General features: G+C 43.1%; 1 protein-coding gene across 5 annotated transcripts in view; it reads left to right on the top strand.

Moving 5' to 3' along the window:
* The first annotated feature begins 19,323 nt into the window (after positions 1-19,323).
* Positions 19,324-27,246, top strand: part of GRB10 (growth factor receptor bound protein 10) — a 144,679-nt gene continuing 136,756 nt past the window's right edge. Inside the window, exons 1-2 of one of the 5 annotated variants that reach the window (XM_063399300.1) lie at positions 19,325-19,491; positions 19,604-19,822. The gene's annotated coding sequence lies outside the window, so the exon portion shown is untranslated. Of the gene's footprint in view, positions 19,492-19,603; positions 19,823-27,246 lie in introns of those variants that run through there. The other 4 variants (XR_010080592.1, XM_063399290.1, XM_063399324.1 and 1 more) reach the window with 4 other exon arrangements.

The following is a 27,246-nucleotide window of genomic DNA, read 5'->3' on the forward strand; positions in this document are numbered from 1 at the left end:
AGGGCCTGTTCCCACCATCTTTCACCTTATCTCTTGGTGTCAGCACCACTCCTTCCAAACCAAGTGGGCTAAGGAGATACTATGACTGCACATGCAGGAACACGCACCTCTGCAGCACATAGGAGGAGAAATCATAGTCAAGTCCTAAGCTTCTGCAGCCCTTGTCCTGCATACCAAAATCTCAGGACATCACACCTACCTGTCTTTACCTGCTCCGTGGCTGCACAGGAGTGACAACCAGTTTTTTTCCCCCAGGCTGAAATGCTACCACTTGCACGTAGCTTATGCAATCCTGTACGTGAATTAACTCTACTCCAAACAGGAACCTAAACAGGGTGAAGGTCAATTCCTGTGAACATATACTATGCTGCTGCTTGGTCTATCATTCAAATTACTCAAGGTCAGGTTTTATTTAATCGTGTTTTCTTCCACAAATTTTTCCCTCCAATATTAAAACAAATAATAATAATAATAAAGCAATTAGATAACGAAGCATATGTAGCTTGTTTTCTTGGATTGTTTCTCAGTTTTTTCCTAAATTGTCACTGCCCCTTTGGACTTCAGCAGTGGGATAGCTGCCAGGTTTCCACAGAGATGCAAACAAATTCTATGCAATAAAATATCATTTCTACATAATTTAAGCCCCAAATGTACATGGTGACAGTTTTATGTTTGAGTAATATGAAAATCCGAGATAGTGGATGTGAGTATAATTTAGGATCGAGAGCTGCAAATATTTCTGTGCCCTGGAATCCAGTTAAAATGCACCATTGCACATGCCATGTTTCGGTGGTGAAGTATTGCTTGCCTCTGATTGCTGCAGGGTAAGAACTTTATTTTCCTAACCCATGATTTAATGTTTTCCACCCCCTGTAAATTGTAACTAACAATGCCCTCTATGTGTGCTGTGGTAGCTGAGGAGACAGGGGGAGATGGCTGCAACAGGGAAAGGGAAAGAGGGGAGAAAAGAAGGGCAAAAGAGAGGAACATCTGCAACAGGTTAAAAAACATTTGCAACTTGCCTTCTTAAAGAACTGAAGGCTGAAAATTGGGCCAAAACCCCAATTAGATGGTGGCAGCTGAGTTCCACTGATTTTGAAGGAGCTGCACCAGTCTGAACCAGCTGAGAAGCTGGTCTGCAGTTTCGCATTTAGTGCCCAAAGTGGTTGGAGCAGGGGAGGTTTGAAACTGTACTCCTCACGTAGCACGGAGGGGCCTGCAGGAATAATGTTTGCTTTGGCATGGAGGTGGATTAGTGCAGACCCAGCAGTTCCTGCAGTGAAAGACTCCTTTCTGCTCTGAGTGATGGTGACTTCCATCAAGACAGCAAATTCATCCAGAGATGTGCCTTAACCCACATCCTTCTTTAATTCGTAAGTCCTTGCGCAATGCAGACCTCAAGGTGAATCTGTGTGCATGCCCTTGCCCTTGTTTTCATCCCTGGATGTCCTCTCTTTCTCTGCATGGCACAGATCTCTTGGTGTTTTCCCTGGGTACCTATTCAAGGTGTTTAATACAGCAGCAATCAGAGTCTGTGTCAGAACCTGATAAACTCTGATGCTTTTGAAATTACTCTTTCTACAGCTGTGGGTCTCAGTTAGGGAAAAGCATCTGCTGCGTTTCCTCCATCTTCCCTTTTCCATATAGAAAGCCCCTAAGAGAACTTTTTGGCTAAGATTTACCCATTTCTGGCATGATATCTGAAATTTGCTCTCTTCTTCCTTCCTATCTTCTTCTCTTTTCCCAGGATACTTGCCCTGGCTCCTTCTTGTTGGAAAGATTATCTTCTCACAGCATGAGAAATTAAGAAGTAGCTGTAAGGAAAAAGTACAGATAGATAAGAGGTTCCTCTCATCACAGGCAGCCTGGTGCAAAATATCTCAAGCTGTGCAGGAAGACCTGAAGGAGGCTGAGATATAACGGAGCTAACCTCCATCCCATGAAGGCCATCTTCTTTCCAAGAGATGAATAACAAAGCAGAGGACAGGTGGACAGGGAATAGTACCTGATTTGTTTTATGATATAGTGATCAGAGGATCTCAAAAAAGAACAGCAGGCAACAGGTTTAAAATAGACAGAGATACAACATTATGCAACTTATAATAAGCAGCTCCTCAGTTTAATCACAGCATTTTGTGAAGACTTAAAAACTGTATGGGTGCAAAACCTGATTGGCAAATACATTAAATTAAAAGAAGATAACTCTCATGCAGGGAATCCCTGAGGCACAAAACATGAAGAACAGGGAGCTACTGAAGAAAATACCACTTTGAGTTTGATCTGCTGCTATGCTCTCCCAGGAGAGAGCCATCCCTCCAGGTAGGGCACTGGGCTGGTGGCCTTTGTTCTGACCCAGTACCAGCTTTGTTAGGCTCACAGGCCCAGTTAGCCAGGTGCTGAGTGCCACCAGACCTGCAGCACCACTCTCTTCAAGAACTTAGAAAATAATGGGCTAGATCAACTTTCTATCAAGACTGAATACTACCAAGGAATTGGTATTTCCAGATATTCTGTCCAGGAATTCTGAAGATATTTTCCTTCCATGTAGAGGAAAATGAATGCCTGTGATAGATACTGACTGCATTTACCTGTAAAAATTCAACTAGCTGATGCATATCTCTTCTTTATAGCTACCTGAGTCAATGGTAAGATGGATATCCCACCAGTCCCAGAGGGATACACCAGTCATTCTTTCTTCACATCCTCTGGGCTCACTGTGTGCTGATATTCCTCACCTGACTGCAACCATGGAAAAGCATCTCTGGTGAGAAAAAGAAGGCATTTTTGGAAACTAGCGCTGAATGTGTTTTGTGTGGCAAAACTCCAGAGACAACCTTTTCCCCTTAGCAATTCAGAAGGGTGGTGTTGGTGTGGACAGAGAACATATACATGCCACGTGCAGGAATGGATGCCAACCCCTGCATGACTGCACTGTTTACTTCTGATGCCACATTATCTTTCTTCCAACAATATTGCAACTAACACCAGAAATCCTGACCCAGAAGGTGTATCTGTTGTCTTGAGGGGGCATCTGCAATACCACTGATTTGTTGCAAGCTGGTAAATAGTAGTCCTAGATCAGCTGAGATTTGGTGGTGTATTATATTATCACCAAAGTATTTCTTAATTTGGATAAGCTGTTATGTCACAGCATAATACTGACATTTTGCTGCTGAGGCTTCTCAGGATCTTAGGCATGTGAGGAATATTTATGATTTGAAAGCCAGGTTAGTAACATGTCCATTTTTCGATAGCTGAAAAAACCTCCACAATTCTGCCAAGTATCTAGGATTTCTTTTTAAGAAATACAGAGCAGGTGCCACAGTTTACCAACTACAAGTTCTTCTAAATTATAGAATCTATGTCATGATGTCAAGTATCCTTATCAGGAATTATTGGAAACATCTCACTGCTATCTGTCTGGAATAAACATCTCACGCTCCGAGTGCCCTGGTGTCAGCTAACGAGTGTATTAATATTGAGCATGGGCTCTTACTAATTCCCTGCTGAATAAGGAGTTATGTCCTCAGAGCATTTAGCAATTGAACAGATCAATCATCATGACAAACTGATTACAAGCATTTCTAGGAAAATATTATAGCATATGCAATTCTAGATTCTGTCACTCTTCTTCACATCGAGCTCTACTTTGCCAAACACCTCCTGCCTTCCAGAGCTATTCCATGAGCAGGGACTCCTCAGTGAAACAGCAGTTGTGTATTTACAAATAGGGGACCAATTATGGTTTCTTCTATTCCCCGAATTCTTATACTTCAGCTGCCTGAACTGGAAACCTAACACAAAACAGAAGATATGTTAGTCCCAGTTCAAAACTGTGGGATAACAGAACTATGAAAGTTAGGATTTCGGATTTCTGGGGGGGCTACCTGATAGGTCCTGAAGCAAATGAGGACAAGGAAGAAAAACTATTTTCTTTAAATGTGATTGATTTCAGTATTTTCTTCAGAGATTCACTTCACACTACTTGCAAATTCACACTACTTCATGAAGACGCATTAGAAATTACCATAATTTCTCCTAAGAAAAATGTATGCCTGAATTAATGTGCTTAATTAGTGGGTCTCAGTTCAGTGCTGTTTAACATTTACATTTTGCATATTTGCTCCCCTCACTCATCTCTTCTTTTTTTTTTTTCTTTTTTTTTCTTTTTTTTTTTTTTCTTTTTTTTCTTTTTTTCTTTTTCTATTTAATACAGTTTGTCACACACCCCTTTCAAGAAGGTGATATCAGTGTAGGAATTTACACTCCTTGATGCAGACAGCTATACAGCTGGTTAATCTGATATGGTGGTCATTGTTCCATCAGATCTGATATTAAACCTTCAGAAATAATCTGACCAGATGGATCTTCCTGCATATTTAATTTCTCCACCAAAAATTATATACCTAGCTGTCACAGAAACTTCTGGACACCTTGTAACTACAGTTGACCCTCTTAGCTTTGAAGTTGTTTATAAATGAATTGGGGCCTACCTCTGAGAATGAAGTACTTAAGAAGAGAGATGAAGATGTTTTAGGGATAAACTCTCAAATACCAGGAAGATGTCCTAATGTACAGATTGTTATGCAGATTAATTTACCCTATTCTGGGATTTCAATAATTCTTCTAATGATTTTGCTAAGTGTGATATATGAGACTGCCAATTAACTCTTCTGTCACAAATACAGAATTTAGTTGTTTGGTTTGGTTTTCATTCAAGTTTGATTGCCTGTAACTATTGGAAAAAGAAGTGCAGCAAGATGGTTATGCAGGCAGTGCAGAAAGCATGAGAGTTCTTAGATTAGGTGGCTGGATGAGTCTAAAGGTGAAAGGTTTAAAATACTTACCCTCTTTTTGAGTAGAATCCATTCTGTCTCTTTTAGTTCGGTCAATTACAGATCTAACCTCATTTCCACTTACCTTAACAGGAGTTTTATCCACTGCTTTAGTTGGCAGAACCCTCTACTGCAGTAAGTAGTATAGTCTAGTTAATACCAGAGTTCCCGTTTCAAGTTGATTTTAAAATCTTTTCTTTTTAATAATGTCTCTAACATCATGATGTGATGTACCAAATAGCTGACTCCCTGCAGATAACAAAAGTTTAAATAGTTTTATTTGGAGGGAGATATGAGACATGACTTGAACAGTAGCTGTCAAAGAAAATAGGAATTTAACACTGGGATGAAGGTAAATTCATTGGGAGACAAAAGGGAAGATGAAGGAGTGAAAAAAGGGAGAAGACATCTGTTTATATTGTGATATAAAACCATGTTTATAGGTCAGCACTGCTGTGAGAGATGGAGACTAATGAAGAAGTCAGCATTACCTTAATGCTCCCGGTCTTTTTTTAAATAAATCATCATTTCATATGGCAAGTCTCACTTTCTTCATACCCATTTCCATAATACAGATTTAAGTAACAAATTGTTTGTCTTCTCAGAAAGAAATATGCCAAAACAAATGCTAAATCCATGAGTAAAACTATGAGGCACCAGTCTTCTGTTTACTTCAATCTAGCTATCCCTTCTTTTTAAAATTTTAACTTTGCTGTAGTTGTCTGTGTGGTAGTGGTTTCTGGAAGAGCCTTAAGTCGTGAACATCACAAGATGTCCTAAGCTAAATTTTGTTTTCCTCAGGTGTGTTTTGGTTCACTCAGAATTGCAGTTGTCTCAAGACAGTATCTCCAAAATGTTGAAAAGTCAAGCAGAAAGCATAGATTAATATCCTATACCTATCTTACCCTTTGAGCTTTTCTTTCCACCTGAGTTTTCATCCTTTCTTTTGTTAATTTCTCTAAGAATGTGTGAAAACCCAACAGTGAGCGGCAGAAAGGTGCCTGTGGTAGTTCTGTGGCACCTGTTCTGTTTGACCTCCTCATGGTCAGTCACTCATCACGACCACTCACACTGCACCACGCATCTGTCCTTCTGCCCCTTATTGTCCCAGCCTACAGTTCTTCACAATGGCAAGAAGTTTTCCTCCACAGACCGCCTCTTCCACCTTTTCAGCTAATTCTGGCTCCACTCCTTTCTTTCCAATGTAGTTTTGCGGCTTGACAAGGCACATGTTATTTCCCCTAGAAACACAAATTGATGGGTATGGTCTACCACGTGTTTACGTTGACTTTAGAGATTTTTGGATGTAATCCTCTCCCTCAAAAATATGGACTGTAAAGCAATATGTTATTTCTTCCTTGTTGGTTCTAGAGTGTTCCATGTAATACTGCAAACTCAGTCCTCGCCTTGCACACGGCATTCAGAAAGTTGCTGAATGTTGCTTCTGTGCTGTACATTTATTGACTGAAACATTTGAGTTGTTGCTTTTCACACTGGTAATTTTAGAGCGCAGATGCCTAGCATGTTTACTCACATACCAGGGCTCACATTTAATGAGCAAAATGTCAAGTATATTGTTATCCACCATAAAAACTGTGAAAAATATCCTTGCCATCTGCAGTGTGCCTTCTGCTTCAGCCTAAAAGACTTTTACAAGCAACTACATGAAATTAGCATTAAAGTCAATATTTATAAATGGAACCACCTCTAAAGGGCCGGATCTTCTCCCCTCCCACACCCCCTGTTCCTCTGGGATCTAATGAGCTAGAGAGGCTGGGTGCAGGAAGGGAGCTAAGCTGCACCTGGCTCCTGGTTGCAGTCAGCCAGAATAATCTCCCTGCGCTGAGGAAGAAGCAGAAAGAGAAGGGGGATACTTCATGGCATTGACAGAGTCCGAGGGCCAGATCCTGTGCTGGTGTCAGCTGGTGTAACACCGTTGTCCTCGCTGAAGTGACGCAGCGAGCGTACATCAGCACAGTTTGGGTGACTGACACAGCACTGTGTTTGATCTGTGCTACCAGAGGATGGAGTCCCTAGTAACACTCAAGGAATAGATGGTTTGTAACAGAGCTGAAACTGGGATTTGATCTACTGCCATCAGAAAAGAAAAACATCCTCCAAGAAAATGTTTGCTAATTCTCCACCAAATGTGGAAAAAAACTGGCCATTTGTTCTGGCCCTTTATTGTCCTCCCATTGCTGAGGACAATGAAGATTGTCTGTCACTGAAGTCTCTAGACTGTACTTCCAGAATAATAAAATGAACAACTACCAGTAATGGATAACTGCTCCTGGGCCTTCTCTGAGCAGCCTTTATGAACTTTTAATTTTGCTCTTGCAAAATCTTCAATCCAAGCATGATTAGTGTGTTGCAGAACTGAGATCTAAGCACATTTTGAAAACACTTGCTGTCCACTGCTGTTACCCTAACATCCGTAAGCAGCTGAAATTCCAGCCAGATCTTTATGGGACAGAGCTGATGAACCAAAGCCAGAACATGTTCTCTCAGGTGGGTGACCAAGATAACTTTTGCCACTTGTTCCAGCTGCTCTGCCAAGTCATCCTCATACCATTGGCTCCACCAAGCTCACATTAACCACAGCCTAGCACAGACATCATGAAAGCTAGTCACTCCCACAGCTGGAGTCTAATCAAACAGTGAAAGGTAGCATCATCATATATTCCACACCACCTTGCCTTTTCTTTGTACATGTTGAACAAGAGGATCGGGATGAAAATTGCAGTGTTGATGAGCAAACACAGCATAAATATTTATCCAGAAAATTCCAGATCAAGTACATTTTAAAATTTTTATTTATGGTTGTTTAGATGTAAATATATTTCATTAATTGGACTTTAAGAAGGGCGCTCACATGTTCCCTTAGAGTATTTCTAACATAATCATTGCTTGGGCAATTAGGCCACTCACTAAGCCACAAATCTTATCTTTCACACCGGTGAGTCATAAATAAGGACTGAGTCACAAATAGACCAGACAGACAAATGGTGTCAGAAAGGAAATAGATTGGCTGTGAATATATTTAGGCTGGAAATTAGAAGATGGTTGCAGACTACCTGAGGAATGCAGTTCTAATATAGTTTTCTATTTGGGAGGAACAGAGCTAAGAGAAGTAACTTAAATTGCTTCATTATTTAGCTTTGCAAGCTCATGAAAGAGATTGTATGCCAAGTAGGAGAATTTCTTAAGACCGAATTTGATGATAGAAGTCTTCAAGGATTCAGAGTCTTTGCCTGCTATGACTACCCACAATTAGAGGGTTGGTGGCCTGCTTACCCAAGTTCTCCCAGCCGGTCCTGTTGTTATCAGTAGTCCTTAGGTCCCATGCACAGCAGGGACAGATTGGACAGATACAGCAATGCCGGTGTCATCATACAGTCAAGGTTCTGTGCAGTGCAGACTAGTGCTCACACTGTGAGTGTGAAGCTGTGTTGCTGTTGCAAAACCCTCCTGCCAGAGAAAGTGAGAACACCTTGACTTCCTATGATTGTATCCAAGGTCAAGTCCAATTATGGGGTATTCTATGATGGGGTGCACCCAGTAAAATGGAGATCAACTAATAGCTCTATAAGCTAATTAAATGTTTTTCAATGTTTGACCAGTGCAATGACTTTCTGTCATGCTGACCAGAGCTCCTGGGAACTTTTGTAATACAAATAATTTGATTTATGATGTTGGCTTGCTTTTACTGACTTCTGTATTTCTCAAGGAGAAATGGAGACTGGGATTTTTGCTATTCATGGAAGACAATTTACTTACTTCCTTGGTGTAAATAACACTGAATATGCTGATGCAGCATATAACATAGGCTGGAAGGATGTCTGTATGTGAACGTTATCCACTAAATTAAGAGTCCCATGTCAGTCACAGCATGGACTTAACTCTGCCCTCCAATTCCACATCAGCTCTCTTCTGTACTAGCAGACTTGTCTTTAAATGTGATCCTTGCTTTGTTGTGACACATTATGACTAAAAAGTATTGTTCTTATAATCAATCTCCAGAGCATGGATACACATCCCATAACATATTGGCCACATCCAATCTTTTTACCTTTTGAAATCCAGGGTACACTCTTCTCTCTCTTGTTTTCTTTCCTGCATGCCCTTTGGTCTCTGTCCTATCATATGATACAGGCACTGGTGTTTCCCAGAGATATTCATGCTCAGTAAGGCAGCAGGAATTCACATGATATGATGTTGGAATTATGTAGCCATGTATGATTCTCGTGTGATACTGGGTGTCTGCATTTTGCTATCATGAGGGCCACATTCCCCAGTGCACCTGAATGAAAGGTGCTTTCCACTGCAGATATAAGGGCTATCTGACCACAAGATTCAGTACTGGTATTTTATAGAATCAAAGATTCAGTTAAGTTGGAAAAGACCTCTTAGATCATCAAGTCCAACCTATGACCTAACACTACCATGTCAACTAGACCATGGCACCAAATGCCTCATCCAGTCTTTCCTTAAATACCTCCAGAGTCAGTGACTCCATCACCTCCCTGGGAAGCTCCTTCCAATTTCTAACCACCCTTTCTATGGAGAAATTCCTCCTAATGTCCAACCTGAACCTTAGGATTAGGTACTGCTTGCTTTCTGACAACTTACCATCAATTAGTGCTCCACTGTTCTGGAGAAATACTTCTATTTCTTGTTGTTTCTTAACATTTGGTCTATCCACACACGACAATAGAAAGGTGTTCTACCTCATTGCCTCAATGTACGGGAAATTGAGAAGACAAAAATTTAAATAACCTCTGCATACCTCACTTCATTTTCTGGGAAATAGAGAAAAACTAAAATAATATGTAGACAATCAAAAGAAAAAGTGACTTTTAACTATACAGCATGTGCTGCAGAGTTTAGAGATGAAGAAGTCAAGCCTGACTCCAACTTGCACCTTGACCTCACTGGGACCAGAACTGGATCCTAGTTTATAATGCAGCCTGCTCTCTTGAAAAGTAGCCCGACAGGGTGTGAGTGTCAGCATTGAAATACACACAGATAACACATTTATTAAAATCTATAAAGTAAAACCTCTTTTTATAAAAGTAGCTTTCTCTTTGCGAAACTAATTTTCTGAACTGCTAGTAGAAAAATGGAATTTCACTCTTCAGACACTCGTATTTTTTGTCTCCTACATAGTTTGCCACTGGTTCAGCTTTTTCTCCTTTTCTAACTTACATGGTAAAGATGATTTTACAGTATTTCTGTTATGAAACAGTTCACTTGTAAAAACTCATGAGAAATCACCCTTCTGTGAGCATGAAATAAAATCCTTAAGAGGAGAAATCCCACCCACCTAAGTTTCACACCCACCTAAGTGCTACTGCAAACTTTGCAAACCATGACATATATTCCGCACATACTCAACATACACCTGAAGATAATGTTTGGCTCTTACATGTTTTCCTAGCTTCACTTCTATAGAGAGTTTAGACCCAGTAAAGGTGTGCTGTTGGGTTATGCACTGTAATTTATAACAAAGTTGTTTGCTGTGTGCCCAATGTTTTTCATGCTTGACAGTTTTGTTTTTGACCTCCATGCATATTAGAATAAGGTCTGAGAAGTATCCAAGCTTTTTCTTACTGTCAAATTAACTTTTTTATATTGTACCCCAACATCTGGGCTGAAATTCTTCACATTTCAATATCATGACTGTATTGGTTACTAGATCAGTGTAAGAAGTAGGAAAATCTTTCTGCTTCTTTCATTTTAAAAATATCTCTTTCATTACTCAGTTTTACTCAGCCCTGAGTGGGGAAACATACTGATGTCTATTTATGGAGAGTTTCACCATCTCAGCAGGTTCCCCAGATCCAGCTGTGCTGCAAGGTATAATGCCTAGCAGGTATTCACGTTCAGAAATTCAATTCCACTTTAAACAAGTGCTTAACTTGTTCAAGAGATGTTTTTTGTGGGCAAGCTGTTTCAAGAGTAGCTGGATACTCCCCATGGGCTCACAGGGAGAGCTTACAAAGCACAGCCCAGGACTGAGCTCCTCCAGGTCCTGGTCCACTAGCTACTTCCTTTCTTGTGGGGCTTGGGAAATTCTTTTTGGCCAATGGCTTTGTCTCTGCCTCTAACTAGGATCCCTTAAATTCATGTCCTTGATGTTTGAGTGCCACACTTATGGCAGAATGCTGGGATTTTAGAGATGCTGATTTTTCTTCAGATGGAGAATGGAATCTCTTGGAAAACTGTGGACATGGGAATGCTGTAAACCTGACATGCATCAGTTTCCCCATGTGCTAAAGCAGAGAAATCCTACTAACTCTGCTACCAGGGCACTATAAAATTACGTTCATTATTGTTTGTAAAAAGCATCAAGTTTCTTGATCAATACTGCTACTGAAGTGCAAAGTAATAGTACTTCACAAGGAGGAAGAGGATTGCCTTTTGAGCTGCCATCTGCTCCTGGCCTGACTCCAATTGCTTCCTAGTGAGTAATATGAATGCAATTTCATTTTCACAATATGACATATGTAGCTCTAGGTCTTAAAGAGGGAGGAACAATCCACCAGTAGTCTGCCTCCCACTGTAGAAGCAAATGATCTAAATTAAAGCATAGTAATTAGACAGATTCATTGATTTGCTGTAAATATCCTAGCTCTATCATCACTCCATTGTGGTTCACAGAATGAAGTTTGTTTAGTTGTTTCTTAATGTGGCATTTTCTACATTATCTCATCCCTAAGGCATGGCTGAAATAAAGGTCTGTTCAAATGCTTGCCAAACAATATTAGGATAAGAGGATCACCAAATCTTTGTGGGAAGGAGGGAGAACCTACAAAGCAATCAATGTAAGACCAGAGATGTCATCTGTCATCTTAGAATATGGGCTGTTTGGAACAGAACCCATGCCCTTGAGGTGGGCACACGATCACAGAGGAGCCACATTCCTGCTTCAAGGGAGCCTCACTGCTGGAGCTCCAGTCCAGCTAGGCCTTTTTGCCATGCAGCAGCCTGTCTAAATCTTCACTGAGTAGTTAGTGTGTGTTAAAAAGGCTTTTGGTCAAGGAGAAAGAACTGATCTTAGCTGGTGGGTGTAACTGTTCTAAAAGTCTTTTCTGCAAAGATGTTCTCTGTTCACTTTCACTAAACATTTTGGGGTCCAATTAGCATATGAGATTAGACAGATGTGCACCTTTACATGGCTAAGTTTAGAAAAACAGAATAAATAACAGCTTAATCTTAGGCAATTGGTGACAAGCTTGCCTGTCCCAAACTTCCAGCTAGAGGTGGTGAGAGTTTCCTGAGGAGCACCAGATTTCCTCTCAGCTGCTGTAGTAGCTTCTGAGAGACTCCCTGAGAATTCTCACTGCCTCTGGATGTAGAGGCTCCTGAAGATGAATGCCTGAGGTACTGTGTTGTAATACAACTTTATTTTTTTTATTTCACATCTGCTAAAGCATCAGAGGAAAACAGAGGCAATTTGACCTTAGTAACTTTAGTTACATTTTTCGATAGTGAAATGAAGAATCTTCAAAAACTTACTTCTCAAGAAAGTTAAAGATTGCCTCAAGAATATGTGCAGACTATATGTATACATCTGACAATCATGGAAAAAATGTTTGTTGATAAAGGACAGCCATCACAGTTTTGAGAGGAGAGGAATCGTAGAATCATCAAGGCTGGAATGACCTCCAAGAAATCTTCATTTTGTCAGGATAGCAACTACAGGACAGTCCTTTCTGTTGAAAGACTGCTCTCTTATCAAAGGATGTATATCACTTTGTGTTAATCCTATAATTCAGCCCCCAAGATTTCTCTGTAATAAAGGTACACTAAATGCCTACTTCTGGCCAGACAGTGCAAGTCCCATCAGTCTCCTTGGATGACTATTTTTCCAAACAGAACAAAATAATTTAAACCAGAGAATGACTACCTACTCCTCTAGTATAGCTGAATAAATAGACAAGACTTGTAGAAAATATACTTTTAAATCACTGCAGACAAAATTTCTATTTTAACACAAATTCTCAATGCTCTGTTTAAGCAGCCAGTGCACTACTTGGTATGGATGGAGCAAGGGAATCCTTTCCTGTCAGCCAACTGCTGAGAAAGTTTTGGCTTAATTGGCTAAGAAGAGTTAGTGAGAGACTATAACTGTATGGCAAGGGATTAATTTAGATGACAACGCAGTGTACATTGGTTTTGATTTGGCAATTTTTTTGGCAATTCTGGCACCAGGAAAGCAAAATACTACTTCCTCTGCAAATGGCAGTTTAAATAGAAAAAGTTTAGTTTAGACTTGAATTGACAATTAGACATCTGGATTTTGTTTATTCAAAGTCACAAGATGGGAATGGTCTCAAAACTTCGCATCACCTGCTCTGGAGAATGGCTTGAGGCATGACTTGGCTGCTATGGAGAGTGGTGGTGCCTATAGCACGTGGGGAAAATCACACACCTCAGCTCTGCATCCATATCCTGCAAGCCAACAAAAGGCACACTGGCTCCCTGCAAGGCTGTACAGAGTTGCATTTTAATTCAGAGCGTGCTGGGGTCTGCACACAGCTCAGCACACTGACTGAGGGAAGATCTGGTTTGGGTCCAATACAGCTGGATTGGTGTGCCTCTTCTCTCAGCTTGGGAAAACCTACTTCTATGTAATCTATTTTTGTTTACACTGTTCCAATGTTTCTGGTTTTCAGATGGCACTAGCCTGATGATACTGCTTCAGCTGTTGTGAAAATATGTTCTAAAAGCTACAGCCTGCAGGCAAGCTATGACATTGAAGATTTTCTCTTTGTCTTTATTATTATTTTAATCACCCCTCCCTCAGGAACCAAGAAAATACTTGAGACAAAATCACAGTCACACTAAGCTCCCTAAGAGTTTTGCCACTGACTGCAGTGTGGCTGGATTTCATTCTGAGTCACAATTTTTGTTGCCTTCTCTCCTTATCTGTGGCAAAGCTGTGAATGAGCACTACATTTTGAATAAATCCTGATTTCTCATGTCATAAATGAGAATATAAAGTACATTTTGAACTGAATCTCCTCCTATTGCTATAGAATTTTGAGTTTTTCTTCTAGTGTTATTTGGCATCCTTGCTGAAAACTTATTATGCATCAAGAAATCAGCTGACTTTGATTTGGGGAAAGTAATCACTTTTAAGGTGTAATTTCACTTAACACCTTTGATGTCCAAAATTGCCCATTTTCTTCATCACTTCATTGGAACTGAGAGAATACAGCAATTTATAATTCTTCGTGTTGAATCAGTCTATGTGTTAATTGTGGAGCTAGTGGTGGGAACAGATGTGTATTTGTAGAAGGGTGGGCTGAATGTATTCGTCTTTTTAATGTAGTTTCTGTTTGAATGATCAGTATGGCTTAAAATTCCCCTCTCCTCTACACCACCTTGTGTAACTGCTCTATTTTGTACAGTCCAGGAAGAGCACATCTCTCTCACTAGAGCTTAGGACTCCATCTCGAATTACAAAATGTCCCTGACTATTCAGCCTTTTGAAAAAGCTGTAAATAGAGATATAACTTACCTAGCAACAAAAAGTAGATCTCCACAATGTGGTCTATGAACAAAGTGAGCTTATTCAGTTATGGTCATGCCACAGATTTTCTTCTGTCACTAGTCTTTAGATAGAGGCTACAGAAAAAATCTTTTCTATACTCAACTGATATTAAAAAATCCTTTTGCTAACAACTGGGCAGAAGATTAAGTCTCTAACTTCTAAAACTAATGCATTTGATGAAGTTCTTGCTGAATCAGTTAAAAAACAGAACTGAGCAAATACTCAGTAAAATTTTGAAAATCTCAGTGTTTTCAGTCTTTTGGTGAATACTGAAAATACATTTGTAGTCCTTAGCTCATACAGCTATATTTAGTGAGTGTTTTTACAAACTTTAGTTTTTTTTTGTCAGTGTTTTCATTTCCCCCCTCACCTTACAATCTCCACCATACTTTGAGTGATGAAATAAATACAGTGGAAAAGAAGCATGTAGACAGAAAGGAAGGAGAATGTTCCCCCGCCCACTTCCATCTTGATGTTAAAAAGGCTTGTTTTTTTCTGGACAACTTTTAAAAATATTTTAAGCATTTGCTTCATTTATAGTAAAAGCAACAGAGATAATTTTGAGTTGGTTTTGTTCCAGATTAAGCATTATTAAAATTCTACTGTGTTAGAAGACTTCCTGTCTATTTAAGGTGAAAAGCTTTGTCCATGACAAAAGAAACTTATTATAATTTCAAAGGTTGGTCAGCACTTCTGCCTATATACCTACCAGGCAATAATGACCAAGTTGACCCTTTTTAGATAGCTGGATTCTTTTATCAGTGCATTCTATTAGTTAAAGATCATGCTTAATGCAACTTTCATATAATGCTTTCATGAAAGTTCCTTTGAGAGGGAAAGCAGTGGCAAGATTCTGATCACTTCAGATCTTCTGCTATTGGATTTTCATTTCCTAAATCAATGTAATAGAAAAGAAAATTATGCCTGTTCTCAGTATATATATGAAATATAATAATGTTTCTAAAGAAAACTTCATATCTACTAGACAGTTTTCATTAGTCTATTTAATAAAACTTGAAAATGACCTTTTTCTCTCTTGGAACTAACTGAATTGTAGAGCTTAATGTCCTTTGGCTAAGTTCCAAAATGAAAAGTCACCCTGCAGAGTTCAAGTCTTTGCAGAAAGCAAACCAAGTCCACAGTATTTAAACTCCAACAGCCATTTATTATCAGGTATTGAGTCTTAAATGTAGAGCTAAATAAAGAATGCCTATATCCTGCTTATATTTTGGACCCAGTTTTGAACCCTTAACACATGAGCAGCCTGTGTTAATGCAAGTTTCCTGAGGAGTATACATGGTAAAAAGAGCTTTTTCGGGGCTTTCTGGATATCTTGAAGAAGTACATTGGAGAATAAAGTGATATCCTAAGCCCAACTGTGCCAAGGCTCTGAACTTGGAAGCTGCAGGGCAGCAAGACTCTCTCCAGCTAGGAGGGGACTGCATGCCCAGCCCTCTTCTCCCCCAGTGGCCTGGATTCCCTTGAGCACAGCCCGAGTTCTTCCATCTTCATTAGTTCTTCCATCTTCTTCTTCCATCATGGGTTAGAGGAATGTGTCTTCTCTAACCCAAACCTTAACCACTGCAGAAAGAAGAAAACAGGGAGCTGGGACAAACTTCTCCTGGGCACAAACTCCTGAAGGCATCAAGGTTTTTGCCAAGGCTGTTTGCCTTTACTTTTTAGACTGTCCTTGAGCAGGAATAATGTTTACATAGTCAGAGTACATTATTGCCAACATTATGTTTTGTGTGCTTTTTCTTGCGGAAAATGATCATCTTTTTTTTCTTAGAGAAAATAGCAGCATTTTAGGCTGTTATTTTCATGATACAGCATTGTGTAGGGTGTTGCTAGAGATCATTACTTAAGAGAAAAGCTAAGCATGTCCTTCACTGCTACCAAAAAGATGCATTGCTACTTCTTCACTTCACCATTTTAGTGGTGCTATTTTGGATAAACAATCTTATGACAGTACAGTTTTGTCTTGAACGATACAGCTGTAGTCTAGGAAACTAAACATATCTTTCCTAGTGTTTTTATTTGTCAGATGAGTATTTTCAATATTCATATGTATCTACATTTTTAACCCACCACAATATGAAAAATAATATACTAATAAGACTTCAGTAGCTGCTTATTTTTGTATGTATTGGAAAGAAATTTAGAAATATTAGAAAGTACAGACACGTGCTTAATAATAATTCAACTAAACATTTCATCATTGTCAAAGGCATCTATAGAGGAATCCATCAACTCTTCTGATTTCCATACAAGTCAATTTACTGTCTTCAAAATGTAATGTTAATGGCACTCAGTGTACACACTGTAATCCTTTAAAATATTGTACATGGCAAACGGATATGTTCTCATGCATTAATAATTTAAAAGTTAATTTTAGGTACTTAATATGATTAACTGATGGATCAGCAGTCTTATATATGAGAAACAGTGAGCACACTCAAAGGAAGAGCATACTGGAAGGCAGCCAGGTGGCTGCCTGTGTGATGCTTCAAAAATACCTGAGCTCTATTCCTCCAGTTTCCCTTCAGTGTTGGATGCAGAGCATCACTGTCATAAAGGTCGTCTGGTTTCAAGATGAAGCATGTAAATTGCCTTAGAGATTGAGGCAGCAGGACTTTTGGGGAAGAAGCGGATGTTTTAGAAGGTGGGAATCCCTGCAATGCAATCCTGCTGGTGGCTGGCTGGCTCTGCAGCACCAGACCAGTTATATAACTTCTCTCACTTCTCACTTTTTGAGGACACGCTGTAACGCAGGGCTGTAAATTGATATTCTAGGGTGGAAATACTACAGATGACAAAGTATAACTGTTGCATTGCACAGCTAAGGAATGTGCCAGGGGCAAATAGCATTAAACAGTGTGTAGAAGAGGCATGTGTTGAAGTACTTGGCTGTCCCCACAGCAGCGGGTTCTGCGAAAGCAGCAAGAACTGGACACCTATTGCACAAACCCCAGCCAAATCATACAGGTACATGCACGGCTGCGAAAAAAGATGGAGATATTCACTTTACAGGGAGGAACAGGGAGCAGACAAGCAGCAACAGGTACAAGCTGCTTGAGGAGAGGTTTCTCCTGATTTTGATTCACTGAAAAATTTTTTTTTTTTTTTACACTTAGGACAACCACCCGTTGGAAAATCATCCCCAGGGATGGGGTGGAGTGCCCACAACTGGAAGCTTTTAAGATGTGACTGGACAGGGTGATCATCTCATCCCTTTCCCATAAAAAGTTGGGCCAGGTGATCTTTGGAGTTCCCTTCCAATCTGGGCTGGATCTACATATGCAGAAAGTTTCTTATGTAAGCATGTGGGACTGTGATGCCAGCCTACTGTGAGTAAGTGCCTCCTTGTCTCTGGAGTAATCTCAGGCAGAATCTGATACCACCTTTTCACTAAATAGTAACCTGGACAGGAGACAGCTTCTCCTTTGGTGAGGCACCAGCACTCCTCAGAGTAGACCCACACATTTCAAGATCAGGGTGAATAGCGGCTCACAGGAAGGCAGGACAGAGCAGCCCGGCGTTGGGAAGAGAGGGCTGAACGAGACTGGGAAGTGACAGCCCACGGAACAAGCTCCCAATGGACTGGGCCAGGCCAGGCCAGGCCAGGCCAGGCCAGGACAGGACAGGACAGGACAGGACAGGCGGCAGTGGTGCTGACAGACTGAAGAGCACTGCATCAAGTGGAGATGGCCGAGGGAAGCGCGGTGCTGAGGAGAGGCCGGGGGGCTGGTGGCATGAACAGGGTGAGCAGCGAGCAGGCGGCAGAGTGGCACGTGTGTCCAAGAGGCTGAGGTGACACACTCAAGGAAACTGGAGAGATTATCTGAGGACTTGTACAAGGGAGAGTGAGTGGTGAGAACAGAGAGAGAACAGAGCATGGCGGGAAGCACGGGGACCGGAGTGGGGGGCTGATAAGAAAAACATTCCTTTAAATCGAGTAAAGAAGAGCCATGGAGGAAGAAAGAGCAAGAGCAAAGAAGGTATCATGTTACATTTCAAAATATATTCAGTTCGGGCGCTTAGCCACAATATTCCCATTGGTGTACATGCATCTGTCTAGGAGGAAAAGCCCGGAGATTTCTCCCACTTCTCCTTGGGCTCAATCTCCTTTTATAGGGCTGACCACTTTCTTATGAGAAGTGTTCTTGCGTCTAGTGAAGTAAATATCCCTCTTCTCAGAGTGTGACGGCTCTTGTTCGAAGCCAATACGTTTTAAAACAATAGCTCTTAGGGAAGCGTGCAGCTTTGCTTCCCTTAGAAAGCTTTTCCACAGTCCTAGTTACTCGCAAGCTGCTCGCAAATCAGAGGGCTCGGAACTGCCGTGGTGAAATAGCAAAGGTCCCAGTGCACAGAAGTTCGCAGCAGCTGTTTGTAGGAGTGCAAGTGGCAGCCTGAGGATCCCGGGAGAGCAGGGCGCTCTGCAGGACGGAGGAGCTCTGAACATCCCACCGTACTGCTGGCACACGCCGGGAGCCTGCTCCGTGCGCTCTGGAGCGCAGCAAGGGGAGCTGGGGCACTTGCGCTGCGTGGTTTTGCGGGGAAAATGTGAGAACAGGATCGATGAGGTTAAAGAAAACGTGCAAGCACAAATGCCTAGCGTGTGGAGATGCTCCGTCGGTTTTATTTTAAGGAAAAAACAGCCCTTCCCAAGAAAAGCACGCGCCGGTGCTACCTGCGGGTGAGCTTTTCTTAGAGGGCAGGAGACCCGCCACAGCCCCACGATCTGCCGCCTCCAGCGCCGCTCGCCCCGGGACGCGGCAGGGCGGGCCGGGGCGCCGCCGCCACACCGCCCGCGGCCGCCGGGGCTCCCGGCCGCCCCCTGCCCTCGGCGGGGCGCGGGCCGGGGCTGCGGCTGCGTGCGGCGGGGGCGGGAGCGGGGCGGGAGCGGGGCGGGAGCGGGGCGGGAGCGGGGCGGGGCCCGCCGGGAGTCAGCTGGGCGCGAGGGGAGAACGCGGCGGCGGCGGGCGCCGTTAGCACCGGAGCCGGCAGCGCGGACAGGCGGGCAGAAGTTTTCTCCGCAGATTCCTCCCGCAGCCCGGGGACGCCTTGCGGAGGCGCGAACGTCCCCGTTCGCGTTGGGTGTGTTTTGCCTTTCCCCCCCCCCCCCCATTTTTTTCCCTTTTGACTTGTTTAATTGCTTTTTTTTTTTTTAATTTTTAAATAGTTTGATTTTTAATTTGATTTTTTGCAGTTTTTTTCTTTTTTTTTTTTTATTGTTGGTTTTGAGGCGCGTGGCTCCGGGAGCTCGCTCTCCCCCGCCCGCGCCCCACTCCGCCCCGCCGCCCGGAGGATCCCCCTGCCCGCCCGCGCTCCCGTCCCCGCCGCTCACGACCCTTCCCCCGACCCGCCCCAAACTTGGCGGGTGCGCGGCGCCCGGCGGGGACGGCGCCGGCCGCCCGCCGCCCAGCAGGTAAGGGGCCGGGGGGCGGCGCGGGGCGCGCAGGGGGGGCGGCGGCTGCCGCTGCCCTGGGGAGCCGCAGCGGGGTGAGGCCGGGCCGGGGTGGATGAGGGCTCGCCGGCTCCTCGGTAGTGAAGGCCGGTGGGAGGAGGAGGAGGAGAGCAAACTTCCTTTTCCTGGGGCCGCCGGCGAGCCCCCCCCCCCCCCCCCCCAGTGCCCGCGAGGCGCGCCCCCCGCCCGGCGCGGAGTGCCCGGGTCGGACGGCGCTCGGCCGGCGGCCGCGGAGCTCGGGGGATCGGCCCTTTCCCCCGTCTCGGGTCTTCCTTGCCGCGTTTTGTTTGCTCGCCCGCTGCGCGCCTCGCCCCGGCGGTGCCGGCAGCCGGGCTTTCCCGTCGCCCCGCGCTGGAGCAGAGCGAAGAGCTGCCCCGCCAACTGCTGGTGCTGCTGCCGCCGAAACTCCCCGGCGTTCCCCCCGCTGCGCTCGGGGTTTGCGGGAGGGCTGGCGGGTGGGCAGTTGGCAGAAATGCCACCCCGGAGTGCTGCCACCTTCCTGCCCGTCCGCGGCGGCGGCCGTGTGCCCGAGGGAGCGCGGCCCTGCCGAGCCCCGGGCCCTCGCCGGCCCGGGAGACCCTCCCTGGGGGGCAGTGCGGAGCTTCTCCTGCCCCAGCTCCCCGCCGGGGAGAGGCGCGCACGCATGGCTCTCATTGTATAACCGGGGAGCTGCGAGCCGGGGCTGAAACTGTGGCATCTTTGTAAGAACAGTTTGCAGTTAATTGGTTTGGCAGATGAACTCCTGCACAATCCTCTTGCCCGCTTCTGTTGCTTAAGTGCCAGCGCCCCCTCCCACCCCTTTCCCCCTTTTCCCCGCTTCCCTTTGAAGCGTCGCATAACTCTGTATTGCCAGCAGGATGGAAAGTGCTGATTCAGCAGCCAGGAGCCCCACTCCATCTGAAGTGGTGGTCTGCCTGAAATGCTCCCATTTGTTGAAATGGGAACATGTGTTGCTGGTATGTCAAAGCAGCATTGATCAGGTTTTCTAAAACAGACTCAAAGAATGTGGTTTGCTTTTCTCTCCACTAAGGCAGAATGAATTTGGGGTTGGGGCAAAGCAGGAGGGGACAGGATAGAAGGGATGTGGGCATCTGCCACCTTCAGTTATGCTTCTGAGGGCAGCTGAAATTGTTTTGCCTCGTAAAGGTGCTTATGTGTTTTAACGGAGATGTTGTGGGATGTGTAGCAAGGATGCATTAATACTCCAGCTCCATCTATTCCTGCATTCTGAGGCTGGTAGTGGTACTTACAGCCCTAGAAAAGGTACAGAGAAGGGCAACAAGGCTAATCCTAGGATTAAAAGGAGTGAGTTATGAGGACAGGTTAAAAAAAAACCCCACAAACACATGGAGATTAGAAAACCTGCTTGGAAAAGGTGAAATGTGCTTGAAACTTTAGATGAGAGCTCTGGCTTCGTGATGGTTTTGGGGCTGAGGCAGGGTGTGGGAGGTAAGCAGGATGCTCTTCCCATGCTGTTAGTCTTCCTCCAGGGCTTAACCTCCCAGAGCAGCATAAGGAGAGCTGTTCCAGAGCTGAATTCCTCTGGCTGCCTTTGTACAGGTATACATTGACATCAGAGCTGCTTGGGTTTTCTTTCTGTCACACTGGAGTCTTTTTAAAATTCAGTACAGTGTAGAGCAAACAGCAGAGCCTGAAGAGTACTGTTTGGTAGCCTTGCTGCAACGAGTAAACTGACAGAGCAGCAGACCCTGACGCTTGCCTCCGGTGATCATTTTACCATGTTATGGTCTGATTTATTTTCTTCACTTGGACATTATTTGTTCTTAAAGTAGGTCTTGTTTGCCCTGGCTACACATTAAAGATCTTGTGGTACTTCCATGGTTTCCCTTGGTTTTGGTAATCAAACTATCCCCTCTCTTTGACTGTGTGAGTTGGCTTTTATCCTCACGTACAGCCACACCTGGATTTCAGTAGCGTGTTCCTGTGTTTTTAATGCATAGGCCAAAAGCTCTGCCTAAATGCAAAATGGATCTCTGCATCTCAGTTCTGCTGAAGTGTATAGTGTGCACTCTGTGAATAAAACAAGTGTTTGCAGCCCTCTGTCTTGCGAGTGCTTAAATGACTCTAGCAGGAATAGTTACGAAGGTTTTTTAGAAGTCTTTGGTCACGTTCTCATCTGTGCTTGGGGTGTAAATGGGCAAAAAGTATCTGGATCTTTCTTGTAAAGGTGTCTTTCCAAGGCAGGGAGTTCCCAGCTAGCAGAGGAGAGGCATAGCTGGGTCATGCACTGCTTCTGCCAGCAGCACCCGAGTGTTGTGCTGGGAATTTGTTTTCTGACAGCCCCAAACGAGCAGATGTCCCTCTAGACTGTGCGGCACCCTCAGCTTCCCTGGGCACACGAAGCAGTGGCTGCAGGCAAACTGAGGGGCTCACTTTGAGCCCCCGGGTGGTGTCACTCTGGGTGGGACCCTAGTGTTGCTCCCTTTTGCTGTGCCCCTCTGCATGTGGCTATGGTAGTGATGGTGCTAAATGAGGCCAGATTTCTAGGTGTAACTTTTGCTTATACTAGCTCAGCTCTGTCTTGGGAAGTGTGTGTGTGTATGTTTGCGTGTGAAATGCACTCAGGTGCTTCTTCAGACCACTGAAATGTGGGAAATAGGTGGAGGGATGCCTTTTGATGTTCAGTGGTATACACTTTAAGGATGCATTTAAGCATTTGCTGAATTAAAAATTTCACTGGTTGCAGCAAACACTGTGGTGAAACCCCTTACTATTTTCTGCTGGCCTTTTTATTTTAAACCTCTGAGTGAACTTTATTAATGGGGTCAGGGGAAAAGCTTTTCTTCACTTTGTGCCAACATTTCTGTCCAAACTAAGACTAAAGAAGCCTGCTTTTCTTTGGATTTGTCTCAGCTATGAGAGTATTGATGCCAGTTCCCAGTGCAGTGTTTCTTAAGTGTGCCCACCTGGCCCAGTGTTTTCATAAACAAGGAAGATAACTCCCGAGACCTCTGCCTCTGTCAGGCTTGCAGCTTGCCAACTGGCTTGGCTACAGTGTGATTGCATAAGCCTCCTTCTGTAGGAAAGCAGGCTAAGAATTTAGGATTGTTTTTCTTGGAAACTGGACCTGCTCCTGGCCATGTCCAAAATATACCAGTTGCAACTCTTCACCCAGGGAAATCTAGGAATGGAGATCCTTTACCAAAAAGTTGAAACTCCACGATCTTTTTTAGGAATTACAAGGAATGAGGTTACCAAGGAATCCCTTTATTAGCATTGAGCTTTATTTACAGGTTTACTATCTTTACACTGCCTGCTGGTCAGGAGAGTGTGTTGCAATCTAAACTTGGATGTGGCAAAATAGTCTTGATTTCCGTTACTTTTTCTCCCAAACCAGTGGTTGTTTTGAAATGTAATACTATGAAGTAAACAGATGCCACCTCCCTGATTTCTCTTTCTTTATACATGTTGAACTGTGCTCTTCTGAACTAGTCCCGTGCCAGGTCTTTCCTATTCTCATGCCATCTGTTGAATTGGACAGCAGTTCTCCCTTTATCTCAATATGGCTCCTCTGTCGCATGGGGAATGTGGCGAGCACTGTCCTAGAAAGTCAGATTCCACTGTGAAGGCATCATTAAAGAAAGCTATGGATCACTACGAAGCATCCTGGCCACAAACAGTCTCTTAATGTCTTCAGTGATGAAAGAACTAGGGTAGCCTGACTCAATAAGATTTGGTTGGATATGTTCAACATTCTCTTTTCTTATATGCTTTATTCCCCTGGATGCCATCTTGTCAGCAGGTACGTGTGTAGAGAGACAGACAGACACTACGTTTTTTATACAGGTCCATTCCTCTGAAAATGGTGTCGTTTATGGCTTCCAGCAGCTTTTTGGATTTCAGATGTACATACGAGCACTGAATATCAGTGCCAAGGTCTCTTGAAACTCTTTAATAAAGAGATGTTCACATTCACACTAATGTGCATCCATTGACTGAAAACTTCCTTCCCCCTTCGCCTTCCTAGGATTGTTCATAAGTCATAGATAGATCAGTTCATACAGAGCATAGGGACGTGGCTCTCAGGACTGAAGGCTTTGCAAGTTCATCCTCTGCTTTAGAGTAGTGCCCTTGTAAACAGTTCTGTCTTTCCTGGTATCTGTAACAGAAAAGACCAGGGAATTCTGTTTAATAGTGAGGAATCACTCACAAAAACATGAGAATATGAGCACTGGGTGAATTACTTTCCTTTAGAAGGTGGCAGCAGCTTTATGGCTGCTGCTTGGGTTTTTACAGGCAGGCAACCTGTAGTGGCATTGACCAGAGACTCAGGTGTGGATTGAACAAAAATATAGTCAGGATGAATAAGGGTGGGTTCTTCAAAGCCCAACACTAATGCTCATTTACAAGTCAAGAGAGCTTTTAATGAAACCTGCTAATTGCATCCCAATTAGTTAACCCATGGGGAATGCAGATTACCACTCCTGAATGGCTACAGCAAAAGCTGTCAGGGAGATCAGTTGTTTTAAAGTGGATGATCTTTTTAGCAGAGTGGGGCACCTTCTCGCATATCATGGGTAATACATGGATAATGTAACTTCTGCTGTGAATTAGTGTGAGAGACCTTCTTCCTGAATTGTTTCAGAAACCTCTGCTAGGTCATTATATCCCTGGGTATCAAATGATAACTTTGGAGTGAGTAAAATGGTAGAGGAAAACGTGCAGTTCTTTGACGTATGATACAAAGTAAAATTACAGGTTATATCAAGTTTGTAGATTGCCAATAATAATTGCCAGTAATCTAGGCACATGGCATGAAAGTCTACCTCATTGATACTGAGAGAAGTGAAATGTGTCTCTTCTGGAGCTCTGTAGCTTTCAAGACTGCTGTCTTTGAGATTATGCTGTTTCAGGTATGATGGGATAAGGCATATTTGCTGGAATAGTTTGACCTCTCCTTGGAGAAAGGATCAGCAGTGAGAAATTCCTCCTTTACCACATGATAATGGAGCAGACTCTGTTTATTCTTCCCTGAAGTGAGAACTGGGGAGAGGATGAGAGGGGTTGAAAGTCTAGGTTATATTGTGCTGTGTGTTTCTGAAAAGAGCTTTGGCACAATGGTGATCGTCACTGTCCTTGGATAAAGAGGTGATGAGTGCCCTAGACAAATTACTGGGAACACCATGGCCATCTCTGCATTCTCTTCTTGTGGGCAGATGCTGTAGAATATTTGAGAAAGAAACGCGAAGCCCTGTTTCTGTTGTATTCTTTTGTTGGACTCCAGGGGAAGACTGCAAGAGCTTTTCCCATTATCTTACCCTCCTGCTGTTGACCTGTCATCCTTTGGCCAGCAGCAACGAGTTAAGCAGCTATGTTGATCTTAATGCCCAGCAACTGCATTGATGGTTGCAGTATTACCCATTGGACAGTTTTGTTGCTCTAGCTGTAATATTCAAACAATGTATTTCTTAGCGAGTCTGTTTCAGATTTTTTGGAGGCCAAATCCAAGGACCATGGGGACGTTCCAAAAAAGACAGTTTTGCACAGACAGGGATGAATGGGGTAATTGTAAACACATGTTTGGTTAAACCACTAGCAACCAACCTCTCATTCTTCCCAGCCTCCATCAATGCCAGCTTCTACTAGCTCATAACAGGACAAAAATAGGAAATTACTTTCCTGGCAGACAAACCATAGAGGAAATACCATACCATCATGTTGAAATAAACTTATAGCCCAGTGGGAAGGAGCTCTCCTGCTGAGCAACAGTGGGGATTTCTTCTTTTGTTCACACACTAAACATCAGAGCATGGTCCTTGCACTCCCTTCACGCTCTTGCTGCAGAATTTGTGTCAGCAGAGAAACCTGAGAAACTAAGTGTTTGCATCCAAGCTGAGCCTGTGGTTGCTGAAGGCAGCTAAGGGTGGATAAATCTCCATGAGACCAGTGTCATTCTTCCATTATGCATCCCTGGTGAGAAAATCAATAAGCAGGGAAAAGCTGTATGTCTGGAGACTTTTCATGGTGGAGATTAGCACTTGATGAACACTTAAAGACTTCTTTCAGTGCCCAGCATCTAAATTCTCCCTTTTGATGACTTGATCTAGTGGCTGCAGCTCTGTCCAAACTCGAGTTGTTGGTTTGTAGCATAGACTAAATTTTCAGAAGTTACTTTTTTTATTGTGCTTAACTTTATTTCTAGGTCATCTTCAGCTATTAATTTAAATTTTGAAACTGTGAGGAAGGGAATCCATTAAATGTCAGCCAGATCTCCTTCATTGCTGATGTGGCTACTAGTGAGCGATCTGTGCTTCTGTGATTCTGATTTGACACTTAAACGTATTTTTGGTCAGGGAGTTGCAACAGAGCTCTGTGTCTGTGCATGCTTCATATATTTGTAGATGTCAAAACTAACTGGCAGCAAGGATTTGAATCCTTTACTAGAGGAAAAAACTGCTAGAAAAATTCTCCCAAGTACTGACTATTGGAGGATGATAGGACAAGATAGTTGTATATTAGAGAGGATTGGAGCAGAAGTTTTCAAGGCTGAAATAAAAATGGGGAGATGATTTTTCTTCTCCTCCCTGCTTTCTTCTTTCCTCCCTTTCTGTGATGTTCATCTCTGCCAAACTACTAGGTACGGATTCAGATAGGAGAACGTTCTCTTTCCTTAAATGGGAATTGAGAGAGGGGGTGAGAAGGACTGGGGGAAGGTAAAATATGTAGGTTGGTCTTGCTTAGTGTAATGTTAAAGCTCTGAGCATCCTTGGAAAGGAATGAGGAGCTTTTATTATATCAAAGCACAAGTGTGGAATTAAACTTCAAGGAGTTGGAAAAGCTAAAAATTCAGAAGGCTTTGGCACAAGACAAAAATATCACAAGCTTTTTTAAAAGGCCTGCTTTCCTTTCTGGCTCAAAGATATTAAAGTCCATTTAGGAGAATGTTTAGGGAGAAATATGTATTGCGAGACCATCAATTATTTCTGAATTAATGTCTTGTGGGGGATCATTCTTCATTCTAATAGCTGCTCATGCTGACATCACCCGAGATGTCAGGGGATTATGTCAGAATTCAAGCCTTGATATTGTGCAGAACAATGGCTCAAGTGCTGGCAGATGCTTTCTTGGTGGGTCAGGTTGCTTTTGTTTATTCTGTCCATCTCTAACTATGATACTCCAGTTACTGTACATGGTCACAGCAAGAGACGGAGTAAACAATTTCCAAGAGAAGCATATCTCTGCAGCATGATTGTGAGTACAAAGTACTTCTTGCCTCTGCATCTTATGCTAGAGGCAGATTTGCCATCATCTAGATGCACAATGCATGCATTTTTAATGTTTTATGAAAAAGCTCACCAGCCGTAACATTGTCGTCTTTTGTTTGTTTCTGTTATTTGTTGTATTATTTTGTTTATCATCCCAGG

This window comes from Prinia subflava, chromosome 1, assembly GCF_021018805.1.
Source record: "Prinia subflava isolate CZ2003 ecotype Zambia chromosome 1, Cam_Psub_1.2, whole genome shotgun sequence".
Classification (NCBI taxonomy): Eukaryota; Metazoa; Chordata; class Aves; order Passeriformes; family Cisticolidae; genus Prinia; species Prinia subflava.